Consider the following 7,919-nt stretch of genomic DNA (forward strand, 5'->3'; position numbering starts at 1 on the left):
ATAAAAATTTCCAATTAACTACTCAAAGTCACAATACAAGACTGTTTTGGCTTCTAAATTTTAACTTTTAGCAAAAGAAAATCCATGCTATTATTTTACTATTGACTTCTAAATTTTAACTTTTAGTAAAAGAAAATCCATGCTATTATTTCACTATCTATAGGTTGGGGCTAAAGTTTTGCATTTCCACAGAAAGCTGTGTCCTACTAACATAGTTTCTATTAACTCTTGTATTCCACAGAAAGCAAACTCTGGTATCAGGATTCAGATATTATCCTTCCCTTCAAACTTGCTACTCCAACAGAATGATGCTTTCTTGTCTGAGTTACGAGGGGATTTTATTAATATTCTTTCATGGGATTCTTCTAATGTGTATGAGCTCATGTCTAAAATCTGCAAAAATTCCAACTTTTGCTAATGAGACTGATCGATTGGCTTTACTTGACTTCAAGAGTCGGATAACTCAAGAACCACTTCAACTAATGAGCTCTTGGAATGAATCCATACATTTCTGCAACTGGTTAGGTGTTACATGTAGCCCCTCCAATAAATGAGTCATGGTTTTGGACCTGGAAGCTAAGAAGTTGGCTGGCCTCATACCACCCTCTATGAGAAATCATACTCACCTCATAGGAATCAACCTAGGAACAACCGTTTCTATGGTGAAATTCCTCAAGAATTGGGATGTCTACAGTGCCTGCAGCATCTCAATTTGACTTGGAATTCCTTTGGTGGTAAACTTCCAACTAATCTAAGCTACTGTGCACAACTTAGAGTGCTTGATGTTGCTTACAACGATCTTGTTGGGCAGATTCCAGAGCACCTAAGCTCATTGTCAAAGTTGGTGAATCTAAGTCTTAGTGCGAACAACCTAATAGGAAGTATCCCAACTTGGATAGGAAACTTTTCTTCTTTGTCTGTCCTTAGTCTTCTCCAAAACAGTTTTCAAGGAAGCATACCCAGTGAACTTGGCCATCTATCAAGCTTGGGATTTTTTTGGCTTTCTATGAATAATCATTCTAGTACCATTTCTCCTCAAATCTTTAATATTTCTTCTATATACTTTTTCTCCCTCACTGAAAACCAGCTACATGGAAGCCTTCCTACAAATGTTGGTCTTACTCTTCCTAACCTTCAAATTTTTTTTGGCGGTGCAAACAATTTCACTGGACCTATTCTAGTGTCATTTTCAAATGCTTCTCAACTTCAGAAACTTAACTTTTCTATAAATGGTCTGACTGGGACACTGCCTTAAAATTTTGCAAACTTGCAAAGCTTGGTTGGACTTAAATTTGATGTTAATAGTCTAGGAAATGGGATAGATGGAGACTTGAATTTTCTCAATTTTTTAGGTAATTGTTCTAGTCTGGTGGTCTTGGGTTCCCAACTCCATAGCCAACCTTTCCACCCAACTACAATCTCTTACTATGGGTGGGAATATGATCCGCGGTGACATCCCTATTGGGATTGGGAACCTTGTCAACTTAAACGATCTGGGACTAGAAGATAACCATTTGGGAGTTACTCTCCCTGATGTTATTGGGAAGCTTAAGAAGTTAAATGTATTATATTTGGATGACAACAAGTTTTTTGGGCCAATCCCTTCCTCCTTGGGTAACTTGACTAGACTAACAATGCTCTTTATGCAGGGAAATAGGCTTGAGGGGAATATACCCACAAGCTTAGGAAATTGCCAAAATTTGCTTTTACTCAACATTTCTAGTAACAATATCGTTGGCATCATCCCAAAACAAGTTATTGGTCTTTCTTCCCTTTCAATTTCTTTGGTCATGTCTCAATCTTTTGATAGGTGAATTGCCATTTGAAGTGGGCAACTTAATATATCTTGCTGAGTTAGATCTCTCATATAATAGATTATCAGGCAAAATTCCCACCACCCTTGAGACTTGTCTTAGTTTGGAGAGCTTGTATCTAGGGGAAAATTCGTTTGAAGGAGCAATACCTGAATCTTTGAAGATGTTGAGAGGTTTAGAAGAAATAGATATTTCGCGAAATAACTTTTCTGGACAAATTCCTGAGTTACTAAGCAAGTCTTTGTCACTTGAGTATCTTAATATTTCTTCTAATGACTTTGAAGGTGAAGTGCCAATTGATGGAGTTTTTGCAAATGCAAGCAAGATTTCAATATTTGGAAATGAAAAGCTATGTGGTGGTCTCCAAGAATTACATTTACCTATATGCTTGAGGAAAAATCCTCATTCATCTGGAAAGCTTCTTGCACTCAAAATAGTAATTCCTACCTCTAGCATGATCATATTTGTACTCATTCTATTGTATTTTTTCCCTGCATGTTTTCTTGTGAGCAAAAAGAGAGAGAGAGAGCATTAGCTGCATCTTCCTTTGATGATAGGAAGTTGAGCATCTCTTATGCAGAGCTCTTAAAATTAACAAATAGGTTTTCAGAAAACAATTTGATTGGTTCAGGTGGCTTTGGCTCAATATACAAAGGAGTTCTTTCTGGAAATGGAGCAATTGTTGCAATTAAAGTATTAAACCTTCAACAAAAAGGAGCTTCCAAGAGTTTTAATAACGAATGCAATGCTTTGAGAAGAATACGTCATTGCAATCTCCTCAAGATTATCTTTGCTTGCTCAAACACTGATCATGAAGGAAATGACTTTAAAAGTATAATTTTTGAGTTTATGTCCATTGGAAGTCTAGAAAAATGGTTGCATCCTAAAATTGATGAGCAACATCAAAGCAAGAATTTGAGATTTATTCATAGACTAAACATAACTGTTGATGTTGCTTATGCATTAGAATATCTTCATCACCATTGCCAAACCCCAATTGTTCATTGTGATCTAAAGCCAAGCAATATACTTCTTGACGAAGATAAGGTAGCCCATGTCGGTGATTTTGGATTGGTGAATTTCCTCTTTGAAGCATCACTTTTTGTCGGATATAGTAGCCTAATGTAGGGATTCTTTCAAAAAGTAACTATATGCTTTTGTCATCACTTTTTGAGTGGGCAAAAATGCTTGACACCACTGGCCACTTGATCGAATAACCAAAAGCAAAAAAATTTTCTATTTTTCTAAAAAGTCACATATTCACAAAATTGTATGAAAGTCTATATTTGATCGGAATGCATAATAAACTAGGAGATATCTATTACTTAATATGTATTGATGAATTGTAGAGTACGGGATGGGTGGCCAAGTTTCAACACTAGGAGATATTTATAGTTATGGAATACTCTTGCTAGAAATGTTCATTGGAAAAAGACCTATTGATGAAATATTCAAAGATGGTCTGAGCATTCACAAGTTTACGGCAATGGCTTTGCCAAAACATGTCATGGATATAGTTGACTCATCAATGTTCTTTGTGGAGGATGAAGAAGATGTCTATGATGACATAGAAGAAAGAACGATAATTGAAGAAGATCCCTATGTCAATGTCAGTAGCAGAATAAAAGAATGCTTGATATCCGTGTTCCAAATTGGATTGTTGTGTTCTAAAACATCACCTGATGAGCGGATGTCTACAAATGTTGTCGTCAGTGAAATTACTGCAATTAGAGACACATTTCTTAAATCTCAGAAGAAAAACAGGAGGAGAATGAACTAGGTATGTTCAGTCATTTTATTTGATTCATGGAATACAATTGCTGTTTGTTCACGTTAATCATACGCTTGTTGCACTAATTAATTCATGTGATTGTCTGTTTTGTAGCATGACCGAATTGGAAGGAAGTAATGACCCTTGTTGGAGTACTATTTCTGCGGCTATTGTTATTTGTCAATGCCATTTTCTTGAACCATGTTCCTATGTTCTTTTGAATATGTCATGTAAGAACCCTCGTTTGAATTGTAATATATATTCCATACACTATTCCTGTGCCATTTTCTTTTCTTAATTTGGTTTTGTACTTTATATAGCTAACTAATCACTAAAATATTACCGTGTTTAATGAGCAATCCATAATAACTATATTTTGGATACCACCTCGATCTTTCACACCCTCTGTAGTCTCATATAGGCTTGTCAATCCGGCTGAGGCAATATGGGCAGCTCAATTGCACTAGGCCGAAAGTAACTTTTTTTTATTTTTATGTTGTGAACGGTTGGGTCTGCTTGGGCTGGGCTGGGTTTACTTACAAATGAATTCAATAATGAGAGAAAAGAAGCAATGGGCTCCCACACTTTTGTGTGATAAACATGTAAGGGGTGGATTTGTAAATCGACCAGTGTCCCTTCTTTCGACATGACCTTCCTATGCTAATTCTTCATGAAAAACTTTAAATCCTTCAGTTAGGAATTCTCATTATCACAATGTACCCGTTCAAATGAATGGGAAAAAAAAATCATCAGTTTTTCATATCAAATATCTTGAGATAAATGTGAAAATCGTAACACTCAACAAATTTATAATGTTCTGTGAAAATTTGCAAACATCTAAACTGAGTTCAAAAATCCTCAAAAAAGATTCAAGTTCATAAGTTAGATCTCTCTCTCTCTCTTTCTCTCTCATTGGTTGGGAATACAATCAATAAACTTAGCAGTTAAATGACCTAATTAATAGAAGTATACTAAGATGCTTCAATAGTTAGACTAGTCTAAACATTGTCAAGAGTCTTATAATTCAATTGGTTGACACATTCTAGCATTTCCGACAAAGATATTTAAGGTTCAAATTCTCTCACTCCTAACTATTAAATTATCAAAGAAAAAAAAAAAAAAAAAAAAAAAAACTAGTCCAGACAAGTTGGAGTAAAGAATTCTAAACTTACCAAAAGATAAGAGTAATGAATTATTTATGATACTAGTTCACCAGGGAGAATTTTTATTGTGGGTGTAAGTTCACTTACAAATATAATGGATGTAAGTTATGTATTTTATGAGTTCAATTGATAACTATTCTAAAAAGGTTTGGATTTATTTCATAAAAAGAGATGAAGTGGAAAGCCAAACTAGAAGGAATATCAAGTGCCTTAAATTTGAGAATGGCATTGAGTACAAGGATGGTGAATTTTTGAAATTTTGTGAAAAGCATGGTACCAAGAGGTACTTTACAGCAGAGGAACACCTCCATTGAGTAGGATGGCTAAGAGAATTAACAAAACAATTAGTGAGATAGCCAAATGCATAAAACTGAATGTTGAGCTTTCTAAAATCTTCTAAACTAAAGCAATGTGTATAGCTTGTTACACTCTTAACCGATCACCTAAAGCTACACTTGATGGGAAAGTCGCCGAAGAGGTATGGACTACGGACAAGGAATAAGGTTTTTTTTTTTTTTTTTTAACTACTCTTTGATGAGGATATTCGGGTACTCTTTCTTATGTTCATATACCCATTTGAAAAGATTTCAGAACTTTATCCTAAATCAAAGAAGTGCATAAATTCAATTATACATGAATAATATTTTAATCTAAGCCATAACTAGACATGGCAATGGTTCGAGTTGAGCTGCTCTTGAGTTCAACCCAATTGGGTTTGGGTCATATACTCATATTTATCTAGATTTAAATCATGACTCCAATGTTTAAAAACAATGTACTGTACACACAAATAGAGTTCAAGAATATTATTATCAATCGCTTAAATTGAGAGTAGAAAAAAAAAAAAAAAGAATATTCAATCTCAACTGTTAAAATAAATTTTTTTTTTTTAAAGTGCAGTGGCAACAACTTCTTGCAAAAGGGAAAGGGTTAATTCATAATTGCACACCAAGTCTAAACCCAGGTGGAGCTAGCTAGAACATTCGCATTAGTTCGTGCAAAAACTCATGTTTATATTAGCATAAGAACTTACTTTATTTTTTATTTTACATACTCACTTTTCAAAATATTCATCATTAGATTATTTATCTTACACTACATTTCATTAAAATATCAATTATTATTTTTAATTGTTTCTCTTTATTCACATATAATAACTATCATCCACCTTCTTTTTTCATCATCGAGATACTAAAAAATAATAATAAATAACTAAATTCAAAATAAATAATATCAACGATCAGCATAACAAACTTTTAAATTTACACAATTATACAAAAAAATTTTAAGCAAAAGTATATAAATTCTACACATTTTTTTATTATGTAAATGCTTTCGCATATGTACCCTGTAATATCACAAGGGAATTTAAATATTTTGTCAACCACGATGTAAAAAATAATCTTGGTCGGTAGACTCGATACATTCAATCATTTCAATGTGGAAAAAGGCAGAGAAATAAATGTAGAAAAGGTTTAAAAAAAGAAAAAAGCAAAGTGACTACACAGTGGAGAATTATCATGCTCCAAAGTTCTTCCAATGCGAAAAAGGGAACGTGGTAGGTAGGACAGAAAGTGTCAAACGTGGTGGAAATCTATTAGATTTGAAGAAATAGATATTTGCAAGTGAGAGTGAGATTACAGCATTTAGCTGGAAATCCTGCTTTTTTCTTTTCTTTTCTTTTTTTAACCTCAGCAAGTGCCTCCGCCTCCTTCCCTCACTCATATCTCTCTTTCTCTCTGCCCTCTCTCTCTTGTTTGTTGGTTTGTTAGAGGAGATTGTTGTGGGTTTGTCGGATTTGGTGTCTTCGTTGACGGCTTTGATGATGGTGGTGGTCATGAGTTGTGAGTTTGAGCCGTTTGAGATGGTGGTGAGTTGTGAGAATGGTGGTGGGTTTAAGCCTTTGAGGTAGCGGTGGGTTGTGGGAGTGGTGGTAGGTTTGCTAGTGGAAAGGTGGTTGATTATTGATGGGTTGTTTATGAGATAGAGATGTATTAGATGAAGGGAAGAGAGAAGAGAAACACCGAGAGGAGAAAGAGAAAAAATGATTTAAAAAAAAAAGAAAAAAGAATGGCATATAAAAATAAAATTATTGATGTGGAGTGTAATGTCAAACGTTATATTATAATTTTTTTGAAAAAAAAAGTGAATTTTTATATGTTAAAATAAAATTTGGATGCAACACATGCTAGTGCGCCTAACACAATAGGTCACCGTAATCAATCCATTAATTTCTCTTTAGTGAGAAATGGGTCATCTTCTACCGCACTAACAGAGTAACAACATCTACATTTTACTTCCAAATCCTTTCCAACAATTTTAATTTTGATTTTAAATTCCGCACAAGCTTAGTTGGTGGACCTAGGTCTTGATGGAGACAACCTTTTTTATAGTTTCCTAAATTTGGGATTCATTTAAGAACAACTTATTTAATTGAAACTAAAAATTTTTAGCTGAAAGTACTGTAAAAAAAAGTTAAAAATTAGCTTAATAATATAGTAGAACTCATGAATAGTACCAAAAAATGTAATGAAATCATGAGTAGTAGCAAAAATAAGCTAAAAACTCGAATAAGCTACAAGTTTGGTCGCGTCCCAGACACACTCTTGATGCTACACTTTTTCTTCTTTATAAATAGTAACGTTCTATAGCTTCTCCTGTACAATTCACAAGGAAGCTATCCTAGTCCTAGTTAGCTAGCGTGGTCATCATCAGTACTGTTGGGACTTAGAAACTTCTTCAACTAGTCTAAGCCAATACTGTCTGTCCGGTACGTATATCATCCCTCCTTTGCTTTATAATACATATATCAAGGTTTCACACTTATTAATAGAGCTACTCTCCAAAATATTACTGTTAAGCAACAACAACAAAAAACTCTCCAAAATATTTACTGTTTAGCAAAACTAAACTAAACTAAACTCTCCAAAATATTTACTGTTTAGCAAAACAAAACAAAACTTTCCAAAGTATTACTGTTTTACAGCTTCTAGACTCCCATAAAGTTATCGATCTATATGGCCTTGATTATCAAACTTGATTTTGGAGGATCGGCACTATCTCATACTATTTGAACTTGATAGTTCCCTAAACAAACAATTTTAGGGGATAGACTCCCAGAGAAATAGTTAGATCACTCACCAATTTATTTCATGTATTTATCATGATATA

General features: G+C 34.0%; 1 pseudogene; it reads left to right on the forward strand.

Annotated features, from left to right (window-relative positions):
• The first annotated feature begins 305 nt into the window (after positions 1-305).
• On the forward strand, positions 306-3,594 carry LOC142609842 (uncharacterized; annotated as a pseudogene).
• Positions 3,595-7,919: the final 4,325 nt, after the last annotated feature.

Source organism: Castanea sativa, chromosome 9 (assembly GCF_040712315.1).
Source record: "Castanea sativa cultivar Marrone di Chiusa Pesio chromosome 9, ASM4071231v1".
NCBI lineage: Eukaryota > Viridiplantae > Streptophyta > Magnoliopsida > Fagales > Fagaceae > Castanea > Castanea sativa.